The sequence below is a fragment of the Schistocerca gregaria genome, chromosome 1 (genome assembly GCF_023897955.1).
Source record: "Schistocerca gregaria isolate iqSchGreg1 chromosome 1, iqSchGreg1.2, whole genome shotgun sequence".
NCBI lineage: Eukaryota > Metazoa > Arthropoda > Insecta > Orthoptera > Acrididae > Schistocerca > Schistocerca gregaria.
The window spans coordinates 886,788,271-886,812,835 of NC_064920.1; positions in this window are offsets into that span (position 1 = coordinate 886,788,271).

Genomic DNA, 24,565 nt, shown 5'->3' on the forward strand with positions numbered 1-24,565 from the left:
TCTGTCCAGAAGGCGAAAGAAAAGTTTATTTTCGCCAGCACACCTAGGGAGAAATGACCATCGCAATAAAATAATAAAGAACATAGCTCGTACAGAAACATTTCAGTTTTCACTTACCTCACTCCTTCAGAGTGGAACGGTAGAGCAATAGTCCAAAGGTGATTCAAGGAACCCTCTGCCAGGCACGTAAGTATGAATAGTGAAGTAGATAAGTAGTTTGCCCATTATCAACAAAACAAGCTTTCAGGATTGTTACCATGGTTTTATACTGGTTCCTAAGACGCAAACAGGAACTGGCTACCGAAATTCGATCGGAGTCATATTTGCTTGGCTATGGTCGGACTGCTGGCTACGTAGCTGTCAGCTCACTGATGTTACTTTTACCAGTGCGACCCAGTCAGCCTGAATGCAGAACTACTGGTCGTTTTCATTTCAAGTTCGACATTGGATAACAAATGAGAAGAAATTTTTTCGTGTGATATTTTTACAAACTAACAATTTTCGAATTTTTTCCTGTGCTTGTACTGTGAAGCCTACTTCTTTCCAAATTTCATCATAGCAGATCGAGAGGTACCCTTTAGGTTTTGATGATTTTTGTAATATCAAAATGTATGACCTAAACGGCAGTAACTTTTGAATGGATTGCCTGAGAAAATTCAGTTGTTTACACTGCCACGGGACGATATACCTCCATAAGTGATGCACAGTTGATATTAATACGTTTACCCGTTCGTGAGAAAATGAGTTTCTACCAGCGGGACAGACAACATAGCGATCCTATAAAGGTTCAGCTTCTAACCGATGCATCCCTGAAAAGAATTACAGTGTCACAATAACATGGACAGCTGAGTGTAACATGTTCAATGATGTGGAGGGCAGTACACCTATATAACATTGTGCCTCCTCACACCATAACACACACACACACACACACACACACACACACACACACACACACACACACACACACACACACACACACACAACCACCAAAACTATCTTGTTCGACAAGGGTGCAGGGTGCACTACGTTTATTCACCTCTTGCTATTTGAAGGCACGTCGAGAACCACTACTCACAATTATTCTTCTCTCATCCTCGAAGAGTATGCAACCCCACTTCTCGTTACTCCAGTCATTACGCTCTTGGCACCATCGCAGACGTTGCCGCCAATGTGCTGGTGTCAAAGGGCACAACGCGCTGGTTGTCGGATACAGAGACCACCCACATGCAGTCGTCGAGTACTGTGAGGCGTGACATTGCGTTTCTTGCAGTCCTGCTAAATGTGGTTGCAATTGCATCCGCACTTTCACGTGGGTCCCTTCTTGCCTGAAGCACACTGTAGCGGTTATTTCGTACCGTGGTCGGCCACTCTTTCTCCTTCAGACGACAGTGCCTCAGGTTCGGAACGGTCTCCATGCACATGAAACAATGCTACGAATAATACCGAACTCGGGAGCTACACTCGTCACATGTCGCCCTTCTTTGCCTACGATTGTTGCCAATGTAGAGTAATGCAACTGTTGTCGTGTAAAGAACGACACCACAGTACATCCTAACTGCTCTCTAACGGACACACTCTTTTCCAGTTCCTCTGACTGCCTCGTGTTGTGGGGCCAGCAACGTTGCCGCAAGACAAGCTAAACTCACGCCATGTGACTCCAAGATTTCTGTGGAGACCTCCAACAACATGCCCTGCCGCACTTGCATTCCTTTCCACCGAGTTAATACATTGTTACTTTATCTGGCCCATCCTTCAGCTTTGCAGAGTTGTGGGTCTTACTCTACGCTTTACTTTGGGAAAAAGTCGCTTCGCCCGTCTAGTAGCTGATCCCAGAAACGGGTCGACACTTGCCAAGAAAGAAGTGCGCACTTAGTGTAGGTTTTACGAGACCGCTGGCCATAAATCGCGTCGACAGCCGTGAGCAAGAATAATCTGCGCCGCCCGAGATAGCGGTTTTATGTCGCAACTGCCGCCGGAACGGTCGCGCCGCCCTACATAGACCGCCTAATGGGCCTAAATTTAAAGCGGCCTCCCCGTAGGTGGTCCATTACGGTTCGCAGTCTCCAGGCGTGAGTGCTTGCCTAGTCCCTGCTCGCCGGTACAAAATATATCACGAAAACTTTTAGTCGCCATGGGACGAGCACTCTAGGACGCCCCCCCCCCCCCCCCCCAAAGTAAAGTCGAGGTCCTCAAATAACCTTGTTCGGATTGTAGGAGTATTTGTTTTAGCGATGCCTAGAAATGTGAGTGTGACTGGAACTAATCTATTTTATTAAAAGCACTTACCTTGAATTAAATTTGAAATTCATAATTGACAGACACTTGTGGTATCTGGGTCGATTCTGTAAATTAATCTCGTAAATGCATAGATTATTAGGGGAAAGTAACTAAAACAGGACTTGCATTTTGTTTCCGATTATTTACAAACAAAAAATGCTGAACACTAGGTTTCAAATAATATGTAACTTTTACTTAATAGTGTTAGCCATATTAGCCACAGTTCACTCTTAGAAAGAATTAAGTTTTACCAAAAAGAAAATATTTTCAGTAGTCATTCTCTCAGAGAGTTGGAAAAGTAGTTACTGAAATCGGACCCCCTTCAAAAATAATCAAAATAACGCTACACAAAAGTGGGAAAAGTGTTAAATCAGGGGAATGGTAACAAAGTTTCAAAGTATGTATAACGTAATGTCTTCCAGACAGCCCTTCTTTTTAGATGTTCCTGAAGACTTTCCTTCCGGCAGTTGGGTTTTCCAAAGGTTACGAAAAGAACTAAGCGACTTCTTCCCAATAATTTCGTCTTCGAATTCGTGTCCAATGTTATTCCTATCTGCCAGTTTTATACTCATTCTTCAAAAGTCATTATGACTAATCCCAAAGAAAGAAATTTCCATACCATGAGAATCAGCTTTAGTTCAAGATCTTTACCCAAGATTGTAGGTTAGCTTCTTTTTTGGCTGCTTTCTCGCATGTACCATGCTTTATGTTGGACAACCTCGTATGTGTGGTTTTTGGAACATTAAATTGTCTACTGGCCTCCTCCTATCCCATCTGAACAGCATCAATAGCTTTACATATTTTAGGTGGGCTCCACTTACAACTGAATGATCAATCTTCCCCATAATCCTTTTGGAGTTTGCAAGAGAACAGGAGCGTGAAGTAACATAGGCAGATTTTGAACATGAAAGGTGAGGGGTGCGGATTAAGTATATAACCGGAGTCCAGTTAGGCGAGTATAGCTACATCTTTATAACCTAATAAGTTATGAACCTAACACACAAAGGCCGAAAGACTCACCAGCCAACATCTAAGAGAAAAGATGAGAAATGTAGAACAATTAAATTACTATTTTCCTTTGGTTCCTCTAGATGTCAGAGTAATAAAGAGCCAAGTGACCTGAGGGTGTGCTTTAGGAGTAGAAGTCCGCTCTAGGGTACCTTCCTCTTTCTTTTATTGTTAGTCATAAAAGATCACTGAAACCAGTTTTTTTTCCTTCGAGAAGTAATTTTGTCATGCCATCTGAATTCTTAAGGTTCGTACAGATGGTTCTCTTGTCTCTAAATTTCTCTTTTAATTTTACTATATGAGGTACCCGTAGCCTACACATTTCTCCTGTAACCATTCGTGCTTTTCCACTTAGCACTTTTCTAAGTTTTTACACTTTTCCATTATACTTGCATCATTTGCTGAATTTTAAATTCTCCCCTCGTCAAGTGAAGAACGTAAATGGAAAACATTTTAAGTGCAATTTCTTCATAACATATGTTTCAGTGCTTTTGGTCCGCCCCCCTTAGCTCAGTGTTCAGCACATTTGACTGCAGTGCAGTGAGGGCGGGTTCGATTCCGTTTTTCGCTCTTGGACCATGTGGTGGTGTTCTCATCATTTCATTGTCAGGCGAGTCGCCCAGTGTGGCGTTAAGTGAAAAGAATTTTCCCAGGTGGAGTCTCCCCGCCATCAATGCCATACAATCATTTTTTTTTCATTTTCCGGTGCTGTTGTCTTCTCGGTACTCCATTGCACGTTTAGAATGTGGACCCACGTGGCAAAAGCTTGAAGGAAACCTTGAAAACATACCTTAGTTGAAGGAATATTGGTTTTGTAGCATGCTGTTCTTTCCTCTAGAATTCAAAAAGTCAGAAGGTATGAGATGTGGGTTTTGTTCACTATAGTTATACCTACTAAAAACTTAATTCTGTATTGCTGCAATTGCATTATCCCAAATAAAACAGAGTGCCTCAGTACTAATGGTACTTAGAACATAAATGTTCTTCCTGCTGTTCCGTCGACAACTGTAATTTTTGACACCATGGCTGCTTGCAAAATATGAGTTTGTCAATATGTATTTGCAATCAATTTGTATAACTTGTTGCGACAAGAGTAGACCATTTCCGTTGATACTACTTTTCAACATAGTCACCCTGCTTTTCAATGGACTTGGTTTATCGTTGCACAAGCTTTTGAATACCGTCTCAAAAAAAACCTAAGTGAACCTTATTAGCTATTACTTATTATTAAGCATAATGAAATTTACATGTTCACATACAGCTATGGTGGTTTACATTTACTGATACTGAAACGTCCACTTTGAAAAATTATACATGACTGTGCTTAAACTGACACACAATATTTTTAACGCAACGCAGTCTAACTTTCAAAAATCGGTACAAAAGAATGGCCCTGACTAACATTAACCTATACGTTTCACAAATCACTTACCTCACAAAAATCTTAGTTACTCAAGCTACTGCAATACAGTGAGCGCCACTACTGCCGGCTAAGTAAAACATTCAAACTACTGAAGGCACTAACTACTGATAGGCATAGTTAGCAAATGGAAGATTTTGATAGAGGAAAAACAATGTATTCACCTTAATATTGTTCAAAACTCATAGTATATATAGCACTTCATGACATCCAGTCTTACAAATTTCAAAACTCCGCCATTTCTCTCCTCACATCCACCACTGCTGGCGGCTCACCTCCCACTGCGCAACGCTACGCGCTGTTAACAGCCAACTGCTGAACACTACAATAGCGAACAATAATGCAAAACAGCCACAGACTGCACACAGCACAGCCAGTGATTTTCATACAGAGCGCTTCGTGGCGTTACCAATGAGGGAACCTAAACAGCCTACTTACAATACTTATTTTGGGTTAAAATACGTTTTTAATTCTCAGAATTATCATTCAGGGTCATAGTAGAAAACGTATTACATTCATAATAGTTCTGAAACTGTATTTAGGTAGTTAAGTTTAAGCGTTATCTATGGACAATTGGTTCTTTAAAAACGCTTCAGGCGTTTAGGATTTACCGATTCCTTAAGTAAATCGGTATTTTATAAATTTAAATATTCAGGTTGAAAGGTTCCATTAGATAACTTCATAAGTTCTTGGAAAACATGAAACTATTGGGTACTGACATAAAGGTCAGTATGGAGTTCGGACGTTGCACAATTAATGTCCTATACTTCAACCTGCAGCCAGGAAAAAGCAACCATAAATTTGAAATCTATTTGAAATACCTTACTGACACATTCATGCCAATTTCCTGTCAACACGCAAAAGCCTACAAACATGCAGCATTCCACGACATCTATCGTACGCAGTGAAGAATGTAGACAGGCAGATAAGAAAATAATGTGATTTACATTTCACAGGTAAAATTTCGAGTAGGATAAGCAACATTTTTAAAGTGAAAGGGATTATCTGTGTTTCTCTTTGTTTCACCGACATTAGGTAATTGTTCATTCAATTTAAAAGATGAGGAACAAGCCATTGTGGAAAGTTAGGTTTAATAAGATGTCCTATCCTGCTATACCGGACAGACTGGGAGGACCATCTGCATCAGTCACGTTTATTATTGAATGATCAAAATAGATCCATTTACTCACTCCTTTCTCAACTTCAGAGCTTCTGCGTAGAACAACCACCTTGTACCCCTCATTCATAAATAAATAACGACACAAATTCCCATTCCTGTGCATATATTTCTACGCCGGTGTATTCATACACATCTATTTTAAATGATATCCTAATGAATACTGGAAAAGAATATGGAGTGCTGAAACGAAATGCCTCTTTTATGTGAACTAACGTAAAGTTTGCTCATAAAACAAACATAATTAACATTCTGCAAGTACATTTTTCATTTCTACATACTTCTTTTGTCGTGGTTAGTTGGGGAAGGAAAGGACACATTAATTCCTCAACATAGTCACACTGGTGACGAAAAATCTTCGGCCAACGAGGGATCATTTATTGATACTGTCACTGTAGAAGGTTTTACGTTGTTTGCGGAGCAATCCTGCCCTCACTGCTTCATCACTATCAAACTGGAATCCTTTAAAGTGTTCCGTAACTTTTGGAAACACATGAAAATCGGATAGAGCCCAACAGAGGCAGTATGGGGGCATGATCGATGACAGTGAACCCAAGATGTCTGAACGTTGCCAATATCACAGTTCTCATATGTGGTCTGACGTTATCACGCTTAAGGAGTGTGATGTATGTGCGAACACTCTCTTCGAATTCGAACTTAAGTTACAGTGCGCTGTTTCTCAAGCACCAGAGTTACGTAATACACCGCCACGCTTTACGCTATAATTATGAACCCTCTGGCGGCCGAAGGCTGTATATGCCGACATGAAAAATAAAGACGTAGAATGTGAATACGCTTGTTTTATGTAAATGGCTTCAAGGGTTTTCACATAAAAAATCGGTGGTATTGATTTTCAGCACGTCCTCCTGTATGAGTAACTATGTGAAAAGTGTCAATAGAGAGAACTTTAATAGATTAAGTCCAGAATAGATTAAGAAGCTGTGTTCATCTACTCCTGTTTCCCATCTTTGGAATCAGTTGTGTATATAAAATGGCCTTATAACCCAAAACGTAGTTCGTATAGTAATGACTTATTCCCTGACATAATTCCAAAGAAACAGCTTGATTACAGAGTTCTACGACGGTGGACACTTCCTAAAGCACAAGAACTGGATAATACACATACAACTGAGCACAAACACGTCTTCTCCATAAGCCAATAAAAAACCCTGCCTTCCATACTGAAAACTTATTAGCTTATAGCTACTGACATAGGGCTGAATTTTTCGGATTACTACCATAAATGTCCTGTGCACTGTTGCCTTTATCGGCCTCATATCGTCGACACTCAGATTCTTTTTTAAAATTTATATTTACGCCCTTCCTAAATCATGTCAGCTTGTGCACCACAGTTACTTCAATGAAACAGGGACCTAGCTGTCCATTTTTTCCTTTTGTGTTATGAAAGGATTCTTCAACGCAATTTCAACATACCAGAAACGCGTATCTACGATTTTTATTTTAATTTCTTTTGATACGACGACATCCCAACGAAGCAACTACCGCATACTGAAGCAGTTTGTCAAGACTAGCAACTATGCAGGCCATTAAAAATCATTGTTGTTGATTCAACATTTTGGCAGCAGTTTTGAACAGATCCGAAATATGCAAGGAAACGCTGCAATCATCAAAATACTTTTCAGGTATCACTTAATATTAAATTATTGGCTGTAACCAAATAACCATTCGTGGTAGTATCTTATGTGTTGTTATTCGGGTAGCATACATACTGAGCCCCTCTGCATTGTTGCCAGATGTATCAAAGATGGCAGCGATGACTTCATCAAAGATAGCAGCGTGTACACATGGCAGCACTGCATGACGTCATCCAAGATTGCGAATTTTGGCGCCAGGTTTGGCTAGGGTGCCTTCACTAACCTAACCTAACCTTCCCACCCCCAGGCAGGAAGTTCAAATTCCAAGAGGATTATGCATCACACCACGGTTATCTCTACTTATGAAAATGGCATGAAAGAAAGGGTACTTGGACTATCTCCACCAAACTAAGTCACCTCACTCCCACCTCTTCCTAGGGATTGGTGGGAAAATGACTTGGCCTGTCCTGGACAGATAAAGAGAGGAAGGAGTGTACTTTATTTTGGAACAATTCATTTAGGGATGGATTTTGAAAGATAGTATATTTATCACAGTGGTACAAAACACACACAATGACATGCCACACAGTGAACAGACGTTCAAACCACTCATAAATAATGCAATACCTGTATGTCCAGAGAGCCAAACAACTCGTAAATCATCAAAATAATAATCCATCAAAAAGACTCTGCAAAAATGCTTGCTAATCGTCAACTGTTGAAATCATACATTAGTCTATATTTAAGCAATTATGGGCACTACCACCGTCCAGTGTGTTCGCCACGATGTCTGGAGTCCAACTGACCTAGTACACAGTACCACCACCAGAGGATACTGTCGTCCATTCTGTGGCATAATCAAAGATGGCTTCCATGACATCAGCTGATGATGCAAGTACCGTAATCAAAGATGGTGGGAAACATTGTGTCCACCAGGAGGTCTGGATCTAGTACACAGTACTGCCAGGAGAGAGCATTGTCGTACATTTCGTGACTTAACCCAAGCAGGTGGGAAACTGGTAGGAAGCAATGTGGTTGCCACAAAGTCTGGACCTAGTACACAGTACTGTCACCAGAGGGTGCTGTCATGCATTCTGTAATATAACCCAAGATAACTGTTTGGAGGGGGAAATGACAAGGCATGCGCTGGGCTGTTGGTAAGAGGAAGGAGTGCACTTTCTTTATTTTGGAAGAATTTATTTAGGGCCCAGTTTGAGAGAGTATATTCATCACACTGACAGAGAAACACATGCTTGGGGTCACGCCACGTAGCCCACAGACCTGTAAACTACCCCTAAATAATGCTCTGCAGACACACAAACAACTCCTAAATTACTGAAATAATTTCTGTACAGACATGTAAACTCCTCCTAAATAATGCAGTACAGAGATGTGCAGACACGAAATCAACTCTTAAACTGTCCAAATAACCCAAAACACAGCCTACAGACCTACACACAAAATAATGCAACACACACACACACACACACACACAAACGACGTAAGCAGGCACCGCCCACTGCCCAGTGTCCACTGGACTGTACAGAAGGCTAGTGGCAGGCCCCACGAAGTGATGCAACCATCAACTGCCAAGCAACTCACAGGTGCCTTTTCGGGTTCCTCAAGCATGAGGTGGCGGCATCCCCTTCATATTTGACACTTCAGAAATACATGATCACCTGCACTCACATATAGACAGAATCATCATTCTAAGAAACCATCCTCATTTTTACAACTAAATGTTAGGATTGGAGTCTCAGTTAATTGACATTAGACAATGGGCAAAGTATCTGGAATACACCCTGCTGATGGCAGTCACTGGAAATAGAAACATGTGCACCATCTGGTCCAGATGGACAGAGTTCGAAGCATTTTTAAGTAAATCAACCAAATTACAAATTGTAAAGTATTATTCCAGAGTCGAGGATCAAGGCCTGGAAGGTACTAGTAAGAGAGAACATAAACACATGCACTCCTAGGGTTACAACGTTTTGCACTTGAAATGGCCTATAATGTTCAATCACTTGCGTTTGTGACCTATCAGTCATATAGAAAGTAGAGCTGTTCATGTTCAAATGTAAGAAATATATTTCAAGCGCATGACATACATCCTACTTCCCGGTTTCTCTACGATAAACTGTGTTATCGAGCCGTCAGATGAAAATACTACTTCCGTAAAACATTTGCTCTGCATTATATGAGCACAATAACATTTTGGAGATGTGTAGCATCCACTGTTCACATCCGACCACGGTTCAGAAATATCATGCCTGCATCAGCCGCATATAAAATGATAGTAACAGGAGATACCGCTTACAAGGAAACTGATAAACGCAAAGCAGCAGCTTCTGACAAGTGAAAATTTAAGTCCTTCAGCCACTAACTCTGTAAACACGGTATCTGTCAGGCAAATGTATACATAGGGATTGCAGTACCTCATAAGTATCTATCACAGACTTCGTTAGGGAGCTTCATGACAGAACAGTGGAAAAATTGACCCGTAGCAACTTCTCCCTCTCTAGCGTGCATCATCAGTCTACCATTAAATCATACCTCGTTACAGCTACATCTCAATCGATCACGCAGTCCACTCTTTTTTATCTTTTAACGCAGATGCAAGTAAGTTGAGGCAGATGGTTCTGTCTTTCAGAAGAGCATCAACTATTGTAATCATCTGACGTGTATCACTGGTACCGCAATATACATACAGTATAACGCTACCTTGTCGGAGAAAAAGTTGACTGCTTCCCTGATTCCCTTTATGTCCATGTCAACATTTTCTTAGATTCCTATTGCTGCAGCATACTTATCCTCATGTACAAATTGTTTTGCGCAAACCAGAAGATATGCAACTACTTCCTCAATATTCAGTCAGTTTATACGTATTCTGTCATTTTCCGCAATTCTATCGATTTTTGTTTATACCAGTTCTATCCATGCGATCATGACATAACCTCTCGTTCTGTGTTCTAAAACTGCTTGTGAATGTAGTCCAGCTGTCAGCACCTAGGCCAAATGGGTAGTATAGCACTGTACTCGATTGGATCCAGTCACCTCCACATTTGGAGAGCGTTTCCTCTGTTTTCTGTGTATGCATGTGCCATGGATGGATCCCATCTGGTCGCCTCATCGATGGAGCCTAATTAATCACGTATTTCAAGAGCAGTTTTTCAGGTGTCAAGTACGAAGGGGATGGCACCACCTCATGCTTGAGGGACCCAAACGGCTACCTGTGCGTAGCTTTGCAGTTGATGGCCACGTCACTTCGCAGGGACTGCCACTAGTCTCCTGTATGGTCCAGTGGACAGGGGGTGGCATGCGGTGTCTGCGTACGTAGTTCGACTGTTGCATTATATTGCATGCAGGCCTGTAGGCTGTGCTATGCGTTATTTGGATAGTCTGAGTTGATTTTATGTATGCACATCTGTATACTGCATTGTATAGGAAGAGTTTGCATGTACGTTCTGAAATTATTTCAGTAATGTAGGATCTGTTTGCTTGTCTGCAGAGCTTTATATACGAGTAGTTTACAGGTCTGTGGGGTGTGTAGCGTGATCCCAAGAATGTCACAGCATGTGTTTTGTATCAGTGTGATAAGTATACTATCTCAAATCAGTCCGTAAATAAATTCTTCCAAATATATAAAGTATGTTCTTTCCTCTCTGCAATTGCCGAGCACTTGCTGTGTCATTTCCCCCTCCAGACAATCATCTTGCGTTACGCTGCAGAGTTGACGACGGTGTTCTCTGATGGCAGTACTGTGTACTAGATACAGACCTCGTATTGGACGCACTGTTTCCCGCAATCTTGGATTGCGGTATTTGTGTCACCAGCTGATGTCATGGCAGCCATCTTGGATTACGTCACGGTATGGACGACAGTGTCCTCTGGTGGTGGTACTGCGTACTAGGTCAGCTGAACTCGACCTCGTGGCTAACTCACTGGGTGGTGGTAGTGCCTCAAATTATTTAAATAAAGACTAGTTAATGATTTTGACAGTTGACGATTAGCAAGCATGTTTGCAGAATCTTTTAGATGGATTATTATTTTGATTTACGAGTTGTTGGCTCTCTGGACATAAATGTATTGCATTATTTACGATTGGTTTGAAGGTCTGTAGGCTGTGTGGCATGTCAAAGCATGTATTCTGTATCACTGTGATAAATATACTATTTTTCAAAATCCATCCTAAATAAATCGTTCCAAAATAAATTACACTTCTTCCTCTCTTCAGCCATCCAGCGCAGTCTGGGTCATTTTCTCACCAATCCCTAGGAAGAGGTGGCGGTCAGTGTCTTAGGTTAGTGGAGGTAGTCCAAATGCCCTTCCTTTCCCACTATTTTCTTAGGTTAGTAGAGATAACTTGGGTTCAGTACATCATCCTGTTGGAATTTGAACTTCCAGCCATTTATCTGGGGATAGGGGATGGGGATTAGGTTAGTGGAGGTAGCCCAATTGACCTTCTTCCCACCAAAATTCAAACTTCCAGTCAAAATCCGTAGTATTGAACGTCACAGCCGCCATCTTGGATGAGGTCATCGCTGCCATCTTGGATACATCTAGCAACAACACAGAGTGGCTCAGAATGCAGGTTGCCCCAATACTCGTATTATTTCACTTTCAGAAAGCTGCGCTATTAATTTATTATTTTAAGTAAATATAGAAAGCAACAACTTTGTCTTCTGAACGAAAGGTCGATATTTTTTCTCAGTGGTGTAAAATATAGAGAAGAAAAGGTTTTATTCTGGCTAGCGTTAGTGACCGGCGTTCTAGGGGAAAAAAAACTATAAAAATACATACAGTAGACACCGTTTCAAGCAATGTGGTTGCAATTTTATTCGATTAATAAACGAAATTTCACAAATGAAGCTGACACATTGCCTTCGATCGATTTACTTACATTCGCCTCTCTGGGATGGAAGGAAAAGAAACATAAAACTGACGATGGGATGCTGCGAAAATAAAAACGTTAAGGGCAATTACTGGAAAACGTAGCTCTTCTGTAAAGACTGAAGTAGTGAAAGTTTCACAAATTGTTTAAAAACAAGTTAATAGTAGTGGACAGTGTTGTCCACGTTCACAAGAGGAATGGCGTGGCAGATATCTATAAGCAGAGGAAGGTTGCACCTGGAATATACACCATATTATGAGGCTTGAGCTGTTGTTAGGCAGAGAGAACTTACGGACTGACCGCATCTTGATACAGTACTGAAACTGAACGTGTTACAGAAAGGATATGACTGCGATTTCGACAAAGAATTAACAGAAAGAACTTAAAATTCGTGGATTCACTGATAAAACAAGTCAATGGAAATTATTGTACTTCAGGCACCAAGTGGAGTGCGACGTTAATCAGATGAAAACTGGAAAACACAAGGAATCCAACTGAAAGTGTTAAGAAGTGGAAAAACAGAAATGGTAATATGATGAATTCATGCCGCACGTAAAAGTGTAAGTGATAGAAGTTCAGAAGAAAGCTGCTGTATTCCAGAAAAACACTTTCAAATATGGACTGGTTAGATGAAAACTGTTGCTGTAACGTCTCTGCCTTTCAATATCTATTTTCACAGTGAATTAATTAAAATGTGAAATGCTTACAACTTTAAATTCTCTGGGAACATTACGGCGTGCCATAGGCGTTGTTTATTACTGGTTCGTAATGACGTGCGGTTGCTTTATTGTTAACAAATCGACTGTTACGTCTGATCTCTATACATTGTTCCTTAAGAGGATTAAATCTACATACTTACACCCATTGTGCTAGGGATTATCCTGGATTTACAACAGCGTGTAAAATGTTTATGAAGCGGCTTTATAAGCACTGTTGCTAAGCGCCAACATTCTGTTATGAGGCAATATTTACCCAGTACTAATGAAAAGACAGGACTACGTTGTAAAATGAATTGCAGCCTTGATAACTCGGTGTTATATTAACGCTACATTAAAACAGTTCTACAGCTTAAACTTTTTTGTACAGAAAATTGCAGGTAAATAATTACGAAAAAGCTATTCAGTAATACACTGTGAGCGTTGAAAACTGATATGTCATTAAAGATGGGTTAACTATCACTTCCATCTTCACCTGTACTTTAGTGGCCAATATAAATTGGATCGTTTTATTTTCGATTTGGAAAAAGTGTACGGGAAGAAGCTACTGACAACCTGTTGGTCGAACGACATTTTCGTAAACTACTTCTTTCGTGGTAGGATTGCATTTGCTTTGGATTCTACCAGTGACTCTCAGCCATGCATCTGGTTTTACTGCAACTAGTTTTAAGGCTTTGCCATTGGAATCACGCCACAAACATATACTTAAATTATTACGATTGCTTGTACTTCATCACTAATGGGTATGAGGTCCTGGTTGTAATAACCGGTGTTAAAATTTCGGTCATCTATTTGTTTAGGTTTACAAACACTAGAAACTATGCGCTTCGAAGGTGAAGTCTACATCATCAAAACTGCAGTACAAGAAGCTCTAAAAGCGACCACTATAAAACACAAACAATAACAGTAAAACTAAAATAATTTGGTACTCCCCTTGCAGCGATGCCTTCTTAAGCATACCTGTAAACATGAAGTCAAAGAGATACCGACGAAACAAAGAAAATGTATAACCATGCTGGCTAGCACGGAAATTTAAATCCCGTCATGACTAAAAGCTATGCTATAAAATCGCTAAATAATTGCCGATATGAATAAAGATCTGCAAAGTTTCTGAAAAAGTTATTTCTGTTAACTGTTCATTTAATGTACTATGATTTCCCACGATATGTACGGCAATCTTAAGTTTTAGTAGATCCAGTTTGTCGCATTTACCTTGCATAATGCTAACTACTAGATCTTAGTTAGTTCCGTTTGGAATGGCCAGATGTATGAATATGCATGGCTGCGGCTGACTTCTAGAAATCATTAATCCGGAAACGTACCCTTGGTACCCTAACTTAAAGGAACTGCAGGTTTCTCCTAAATAATTAACATTGTAGATGTTACTTCGAATTTTGTAGACACCAGCTCTTTCATATTCTTCAAGTTGTAAATTGTTCCTTAGCTTAAATCGCATTATTGGTTTTAAGGCTGTATCTACTTTAAAAGAAAAATATTAACCCCGTTCTGAGAAAGATTAGTGAAGCACGGAATTGTGACAGTCTTAGAATTAAGCACGGCAGTGTCATTCACATCTGTGCTCTGTTTCTTGAGTGTTCACACCGTTTTCGTGTTAACCGGTATCTCTGGCCATCAAATACTTTATCTGTCAGACATCAAAATGCAGTTTATTTTTGGAAATTCGGATAACAAGAGTTCCTGTGTGTCAAAATCTCTTCTGTTATCGGTTTTCTACACCGTCATGTGAGATGATATCAGACGGAATTATCATATTCTTTAAAGCAACTTCGTAAAGAACATTAAATTCTCGCGACAAAAAGTGCGAGACGTTTTGGATGACATTGGAGAATAATATGAGCAAGGAACTTTAGTCAAAAATATGTTTTAATTAGAATCTAATAAATAAAACTGTCTGATGTTAGCCCTTTGATGGGGTAATTTCGGAGAGTGACTATCTTTTTAAAAAGTACACATACTTACAAACATTTTTACACGTTTTTGAGAAAACATTTTTTTACAGATGGTTACAAAATATTCGACACACCTTCAGTATACATTTGACACATATTTAGAAAACTTTGACAGACATATTTACAGAACATTTCATTAATAAAGACAATTTACTCATACAACAAATCAGTAATAATCTACAATATGTTCTCAGTGAAAGAAAACTTTTCTTCTCTCCGGCTCGGCAACACTCTTACAATTTGGCCTTTGTCTGCAGATCATTGTCTGGAATGGAAGGAAAAATAAACAGATTTTCTGCCTTGATGTGGACGAAGAAATCTGACTACCACTTCTTTTGCGTCCACTTCTGTTGCGATTCCTACAGACTGATTTCCCCAAATCATGTGTGGATAATACACAAGAACAAAAGCCTCCACATCTAAAACTGCTCCTTCTGTTCTGCTGCTTTCGCCACCAGCAGGTATGGCATCATTATTCACAAGCAATTCAGACTCAGTATTATCTCTCTCTCATATCGATGCCTAAAGTGGATTTTCATGAGGCAACATTAAATTTTCGCTGTCGTTGGGCACTTGTTCTTTTTCGTTCCATAGCGAACATTCTGAAGCACATTCAGAGCTCGAAGACGAGGCTTCTAAAGAATTGTTTTGAGAATAATCTCCATCAGGCAATTTTTGAGGACCCTTTCAGGGTGAACTGGAATTAATCCCACTGCTCGGAATGCACTCCTTATATTGTCTTCTTCAGTGGCTGACACGTACTTAAGCGTTGCCTTCAAAAGTGGGGGGGAGCGAGCATCTTTCGATATTGGCCTACGAGAGCTTTTTTTTTTTCCTTGCGTAAGCACTGCCCCGCCAAGTGGCTTTTAAAGGTCTGAAGACACCTACGTCTAATGAGTGTAAAATATGAGCACTGTTTAGTGGCAACAAAATAATAGATTTTATCCTCCTCACATTCATTAACTACTCGCAGCGAAATGTGACGTAAAATGTTGTTTCCTATAATAACTTCATCCCCCTCCATTGAAGTCACGTACGGCAGCGCAATAGTAATACACCAGTCTTCAAATGTAGACAGATCAATCCATCCACATTTGAGGTTATAGCGGGTTCATTTGCGACCTCCTCGTTGCCAGGTGTCCCATAAATGCTCCGATTTGTAAGCCACATAGGGAGGTAATAGTATTCCGCCCCCAGTGGCAGCCATCATTGCTGAAATATTACTCTTCGAAGAACCTAGGATCCTTTCAGGATGTTTTGTTCGCCTTCTAACTATCACAGGCTTCCTCCCAGAGTCGTCACACAGATCGGTCACGTCATAATTGATTACATTTTTGGGTTCAACGTTTTCCACTTTTTCACCATTATTCGGGAAATATGACTTCAATGTCTCATAACTCACTTCAGCACGTTGCTTTTTAATGTTCTCAGATAGTTGGACGCTTAATGTGACAGTGACACTGCAAGACTGAAAGCGATCACTCAATCCCTGGCATGTTACAAGGAAAGCTATTTTCCCTTCTTCCTCATGTATCAACATCAGAGGTAAAAGGAAACCCCCAATGTGCAGCCCTTAAAATACCACGAACAAGTATGTTACTTTCAATGGTACTTACGACAGAAGGCCTTCCAATCACTAGAGGGTTTGTATTATTAACTTCATTCTCTAATATTCAATGTGGTACATTAAATTAGCTTCACGCCTTCCTGTAGGATAGTTTTCCTGATCTTACAGCAGCAATCGCCTTTTCGAATTTTCAGGATCATAATTGTGCCTCGTGATAGCACCAAGCCTCCTTTTGTAAGTACGTAGCATTGTCCGATAGTACCCCAAAGTGTGTAGTTACCTGTAAATAGTTCACTAGACATTAGCGAAAGTGAGATGTGGAGACAAACCATATTCACATTTCCTTCTTAATATTTAAGTAAGTAGACTATAAGCAAATTAAGCTTATTAAGATCATCAGTCCCTAAGCTTACACACTGCTTAACCTAAATTATCCTAAGGACACACACACACACACACACACACACACACACACACACACACACACACACACACTATTTAAGAAAAAATAAAGGCATATACATCATTACTTAATCATACCAAAAAACAACACCATTTCACACAGACACAAACACATAACAGATATCACAAAAATACGAGTGCACCAAGAGCCGGCAATAAAATTCGACAGCTGGCAACACCATCCAAAACATAATATCGAAACAAGTGTTCAGGTCATAGTTCTGTGACGCCCGAAAAACAAAATTTCAAATGACAGTTATAAGAAGAAGAACGGCGTCAAAAATGGAATAAAAGCGCAAGTAGAACAACATTCAGGAAACGTATAAGTAGAACTTCAAATTATTACTACATCATAGAAAAGCTAACAAACAGAACTGTTTGTAACCGGTATAAAGATAGCCCAAAAATGTAAACTAAATAGTATAAACAAAGATACGTATATAAGCCAACCCCCGAACATGCCTAGAGAAGAATAAAGGCGAAACGCGTATGGCACGAAAACTGTGTTTCATTCAGTTATAATTAGACGGTTTAAAAGTAAACATTATCAACATACCGTATTGAAAGACAGTTCTGTCTAAATCGGATCATTAGTACACATAATGATGTCTGTACTTGTCATAAATCGTTTTGTGCACTTGAGTTCAATTAAGGTGTAAATAAAGTGGCGGCTGCTGCGTAGATGAAGGTAATCTACGGTAACTTATTGTGTCCCCGACAACGTCTGTATTCGAGACGCCATCGGGTGTTCTCATGCTTACTCTCATTCCGAACAATGGCTACTCTCAATGTCCATCGCGATACAATGAAAGGTGTCGAGCTGAAAGTGGACCCTTTTTCGTATGGCCGATAGAAGTTGATTTCTAGTACGAAAATAATCTTAGTTTTTCGCGGTGTTGGAAGAAACTCATTATTTCTCGGGTGTTCGGCAAGGTGGGCCCGTCCAGAAGGCACGAGGTTTTTAAAGTCAGTTTCTTGCAGTCGTCTGACGTTCCTGATGATGGCCTTACATCGAGTGCAGCCTTTATGTACGTAAGGTGCACTCAGTCCTCTGCCACCTGTGTCAGTCAGGATTGTCTGTCAGCCTATTGATAACACAACCTCGACCTCTTCAGTTTCCATTAGGGGAGTGTGCCGAATGGCTGTAAATAAATTTAATGAATGTGTGGATGACGCGGTGTCACTTTTTGTGTGATACAATGACGACGGTAGGAAGAGAGTGAAACCTGGTGCCAACCCACAGACTAGTGCTCTCAACCAGCACCGAAGGAGCTGTCGATCTTTTGACGTTTGTTCGCGATAGATGTGGCAGTGATCGGCTATCTCACTGGTCACCCTCGTTTCATAACACCAAAGTTACGTAAGCGAACCAGCAGTGTAAAAGAAGAATTGACAGTGGACGCTATCTGAACGTGTGCACTGTCGAGTTTAGCACTGATTGGTTTCTTAATAGCACCTTTGGATATGTATTAAATACTTCATTTCAGCAAACGCTTCAAAATTCCCTGGTATGGGCGACAGCTCGTCTGCCCATTGAAGGAGTGAGGGACGCTGAGTTCCTAGAAAACATGCATAAGTTACCAATGACAGGTCGAAGTGAAGCATTAGGAGGGTAGCGTTCTGTAGCATTGGTACAGGGATAAAAAAGGCCAAAATAAAACGCAATTTATGAGGGCAGACAACCCCTTACCAAGAGGCTGTTAAACTCGTCTGAAGCCCTTAAGGGAATCTTGAAAAATACGATTTTGAAGAGACAGTAGGAGTGTAAAATTATTCCAAGCAGTAATACTAGAGACTTGGACTGTAGGAACTCGTGCGGAGCATAATCATATCAGAACTCTATATATTAGAGGAAGTAACGTGTCTGGCATAACAAGCTGATGAACAATAACTAAGGCTCTCAGGTCCTTACTCGAGGCAGAAGGCGTTGGTTATTGACTGAGGACGGAACTGTAACTGATTAGGTCCACTCCAATAGCGCAATAACCTTTCTGATCGTTCGTCTTACGTCGGCAAAGGCTAAATATGAACAATCACCTATACAGTGACTCTTACGAGTTTTCTCTTTAGTTTATATTTTTGACTGTGATAATTTCTACGGCCTTAGATATTGATCACTTAGATGAAAAAAGTTCATGTTGCGTTGTTATGTCATCTCTCATCTTGATGATGGTCACCAGGACAATGCTCATTATCTTGTTGTGACTGTGCTCAGTTTTGTACTAAATAGTCATTGATGACCTTTCGGTCTTGTCTGGGCGTGTCAATTTTATCGCCTTGGAGAGGACTGAGCGTAGTTGCTTAACAAATTCAGAAGTATCCTGTCGTTTTGTTTTCCAACTCCTGCTTGGTAGCATTGTCATTTCATACGGGTGTCGATAATAAATTAAATTTAAAAGCGTTTCTTGACAATCAGAATTGTCAGGTTCCATATTGTCTCATTACTGCTACACACCAAACTAACCGGAGTACATAAAACAACAATGCAGTGCCATTTCAACTGAGTAGCGTGTTATTTGATGGTGTACGACCTTCTTCCCGAGTCGTGTTGGGCTAATGCAATGATTAAATACGCTACACCTTTCGATTGCAGACTAAGAACCGCTGCATACCAGGTACGACCAGGTACGTTTTGACGGATAGAGGGCCCCCGGATGGTCTTCCAGTACACAGGACCTGAAGGTTGGGCTCCATGCTACTCTATCACGCACCACTATTATGACGCTACCTACGGCTGCAAGCAGCTTTTCCTAAAATATTTTACCAGCTCATTTTTGCGTATTTCTCCTACGCTTTCCAAGTATATTCACTAATTATACGTGACTACACACGCTGAGACATTTAGCAGTAATGCAACTCTAAATCAGTACTCTAAATGATAATGGATAGAAAGTTACGACATTGCACCACCAGTTCAAGAGACACTACAAGGGGCTTTGGAATTTAAACCAGGATAATGGTGCAAAGTCTGCGGATCTACATCTACATTTATACTCCGCAAGCCACCCAATGGTGTGTGGCGGAGCGCACTTTACGTGGCACTGTCATTACCTCCCTTTCCTGTTCCAGTCGCGTATGGTTCACGGGAATAACGACTGCCAGAAAGCCTCCGTGCGCGCTTGAATCTCTCTAATTTTACATTCGTGATCTCCTCGGGAGGTATAAGTAGGGGGAAGCAATATATTCGATACCTCATCCAGAAACGCACCCTCTCGAAACCTGGACAGCAAGCTACACCGCGATGCAGAGCGCCGCTCTTGCAGAGTCTGCCACTTGAGTTTGCTAAACATATCCGTAACGCTATCGCGCTTACCAAATAACCCTGTGACGAAACACGCCGCTCTTCTTTGCATCTTCTCTATCTCCTGCAAAAGGATTTTTACGCCACCACCTACGTACTCTCTTGCGGAGAAACACTACGTGTGAAAATTTCTTCCACGACCAGAATTAGAAGCCCATCGCCATAAAAAAATGGTTCAAATGGCTCCGAACACTATGGGACTTAACATCGATGTTCATCAGTCCCCTAGAACTTACAACTACTTAAACCTAACTAACCTAAGGACATCACACAACACCCAGCCATCACGAGGCAGAGAAAATCCCTGACCCCGCCGGGAATCGAACCCATCGCTATCGCAAAGCCTTGTGTTCGTGTACTGGGCCATGAAGGCGAGTTTCTGTCGCTTGCCACTCTTCTATAGTGAGCGCCTATTGTGCAGAGCGGAAGTGCTCGGTAGCTCACATCGTCATTCAGACGCATTGCTGCTTATAACCACAGCCTAACATACATAACGCGACAGTTTCTACTATGAAATTAGTTTTTGTCTGAGAAGTTGGAACGACACTAGCGTCCCTGTCGGCGAGAAAGCCAGCCTTAATATTAATGTTACTTACTTTAATTACTTTTCTACTTGGTTAACGAAACATTTATTATATTTGTGCGTTCCAAGCACTAATAAAAGATCAAGAGACACGAACCTTTTTTAAAATAAATTTAAAACTAGCAGAATCTCTCTAATTCAGTTAAATAATGGAAATGAAATACCTAGACAAGCTGCAATAACTTTAATATTCTTTACGACATTAACCCTTCTCAAGTAACGTCTAGTTTGGGTTGACGTCTGTATCTACCTATAGAAATCGGTCACTGATTGGTAATGATACGTGTGGAATACGTCTCGACATGTATTTGATAGTTCGTTTACTACGAAGTATTGCTAGTACTTAGTAATAAGCTACAACTTATTCATGAAGAATCACTTTCAAAAACGTGTATAGTTGCAGCTTACTCCACTGAAAGCAAGAGAACATAAACACGTACTGTATTTGATGAATGAAAAGCACATGTTTCTGTTTTGCCCATTCTTATGATACGCACATCCCTTGACACGTTACTGATACGTGTGGGGTCTAATGATACGCACTTTTATTACCATTCACTAGAGTATCTAATGAACGAATATTTTTGTATATATAATTACTTCTGCTTGAAAAGCTAGTGTATTGAAGATTATTCTGTTTGTGTGTTGAATGTAGCAACAAATGTGGAATCTTCTTCGACTGTGCTCCGGGACAGTTTTGTTGGTTTTGATATTTTATTATCACGTCTGTGATGTTTTCCCTTCACCAAAAGTTTTGATGGCTTCTGCGGTACGTTAAACAGTGCAGGTACTGCATTCCGCATAAGATTCCTACTTTCCACATTCACCGATTTGACTGGAATTTTAGTGAACAGAACTTCACATTCTTGAGTAGACAACCGACATCTTTCTGCAGAAAATCAGGCCGTTAAGTAGCCTTCTGTTGTTATTAAAAGAAAATATTCTTCATTAAATATCTGTAGATTACAAGAGAGTGACATACCCAACAGTTTATTTACGACTTCGCACATGTCGGAGCACAAACACACACTTTATAAGCCTGATGCTCAAGGAAAACCTATCACACATCCCCTACCACGAAGTATAATACTTCGTCAATAACTCATTGCTGGCGAAACGAAATAATACTGACCGAAAGTCAACGGTGGTTGGTCATGTGTCATAAGTTTTCTTGCGAGTGGGACCACTGTGTCTTAGAGAGGCGTAATCGTCTTACAAACCTCCAGATTTTGAAAAACAAAACCATATTACCATCATAAGTAGTCTTGGTTCTACAGGTGCATACAAGTATCCATGTTAAAAGCTATACTGGCTTTATAAATCGACGTATGGCAATACCTCTGAATGAAGTGGTTTCTTCCACGCAAATACCATGACAATGAATATAGACGGTGATCGCGAGAGTGTATAGTGTCGGACCAACAGTGCAGTTACAGTCACTGACGGAGCAACCTCGTAATAAAATTACCGAATTTTGAAAGTGATTCGGCTAAGGAGCGTGGTGTGAAACAAGTATCTGCAACCCCCTCACGCCGCTGCCGCTAGATATTTCTCCAGTATTTCAAACGCATTCTGTCTCGATGCCATGTCAGAGGTTCGACTGAGTTATGGGCGATAGTTGATTGAGGAGGATCACGAACAGTAGTAGATGGTGAGCTGATTGAGGTAGTAAGAAATGTACACTAACTTTTCAGATCTCTAGTGCAATGCTTTTGGTAGAAATGCTGTTTGGGATTTGGGATCGAGTGTTTCCATTCAACTACATACGTGCATTGGATGCTAATGAGAAGTCCTTTAATGATTACAGGCACTATTGAATCATACATTTTGCGCTCTCATATCTCAAAACGGGTCACCTTTCTCAAAAATATGTTACAGTAAAATTCCAACTTGGTTCTAGGTAGCCGCTATGTATCTTTCAACTGTCCTTCAGACTCTGCGCTACCATCCCTGCAGCATTGCACATGTTATCGTTCCAATGTAAGTCAGAAATGAGTAGAAGTCGGAGAAACTGATATCCACCACCAGAATCCTTAGGAAGCTACAAAAGACAACTGTGTTATGTTTTCGTTAGTGCGATTTTATGTCGCTACATATGCGCTGTATTGTAAAAATTATATTACAGATCAAAATGATACTATTCGCGCTCATGCGATATCGTTGTAAAAGTTTAGCTTTGTCCCCTTGGAGCGCTGCTGCGCAGAGTGTAGTAGAAACGTGTAGTAGTGTCGTGACTGCATGTGTTACATTATGTTATAACTGTGGATGCTCTACCTAAATCGAACGTCGTGTCTGTATTACAGGTATTCCACCAATATTGAATTTGTGAATGGATACCAACAATCGATCGACCGAAAATAGTGTCACTTGGTAGAGAATGCCTCTAGTGGGCTATCACATCAAAGATTGCGGGAAGGTTACTCTACAGTTAGTAAGCTTGTTCGGCAAATAAGTGTTTAAGTGCAGAAGTTTGGTGGGAAGTGTTGTGGCTGTGGTGTTACAGGAGTGAGGAGCGCCTGCACAGATAAGATAGCGGCCAGCGGTGACTCAGTGGGACAGCCCGTGTGCGGCAACTGGCCCAGTCTCAAACACGGGGGAAGTCACTCCACAGTAACGACTAGAGGCTTCAGTCGCAGAATGCTCTTTGCCGCTCTCCGCTCCATTCCCACACCGGGCAAGGAAGATGAACTATAGAAGTGCAAAATTAAAAAACAAGACATCCTGTTTTCAAACGAAATTGTGTAGGAAGGTACATGTAGTCAAACAAGATTAATGAGTCCAAGTACACAGGGGCTATAGGAAACGTCAAATGACTTCACTCACATTGAATGTGATCAGGAACTCGATGTTCACAAAATGTAGTACCTGCTCCTAATAAATTAAGGAATATCCTAGCAGAATACAAAGAACTTCTGACTCCCTTCTTTCATTTCTTTTCTAGATTAATAACCTTAAGGAACCATGTTGGGGAAAAATACTGGTACAGCGATGTATGTTATTGTCAGACTCGACGCTACCTCTGATCTTTCAGATCACAGTCCATCTCTTGCAAAAATTTTACCTGGTTCGAGGTTACAATGTGACTAACGACTATCATGAATGGATCGAACGATGTTTATTGTAAGCAGCTTTTTTAGTAGGTAAGTTGAACTTACTCTTCCGGTCCATCTGTATAACTATCTCTCTTCCCCACGATAACATGTATACAGTCGTTCCATATTAGATATCTCTGGAATGATACATCTAAGTAATTGACTGGTGGCAGTGATTCCAGTGGGTAATTGTAAATAGCCTGTCGATCGGTGTCAGGTCTTTTCGTCTATTTACGCCCATAACATTATTGTTCTTCTTCTAGTAATCTGATTCAGGGGACCGCGAGGTGATGAGTAAATCTCTCTTTCGGTTCTGTTTTCTTGCCGCCTTCCTACAGTTAATCCACAGTCAAAACGTTTGTGTGTCTTCTTTGGTGGAAACATCTATCAGATTGCGTGAGGAGGAGAATCTGTGTAGCTGCTACAAGGATCGTGGATCTACGAGCGGAGCTCAATAAGGAATGAAACACATTTCTTTTAAAAAAGCTGGGTGGTTTTGGAAA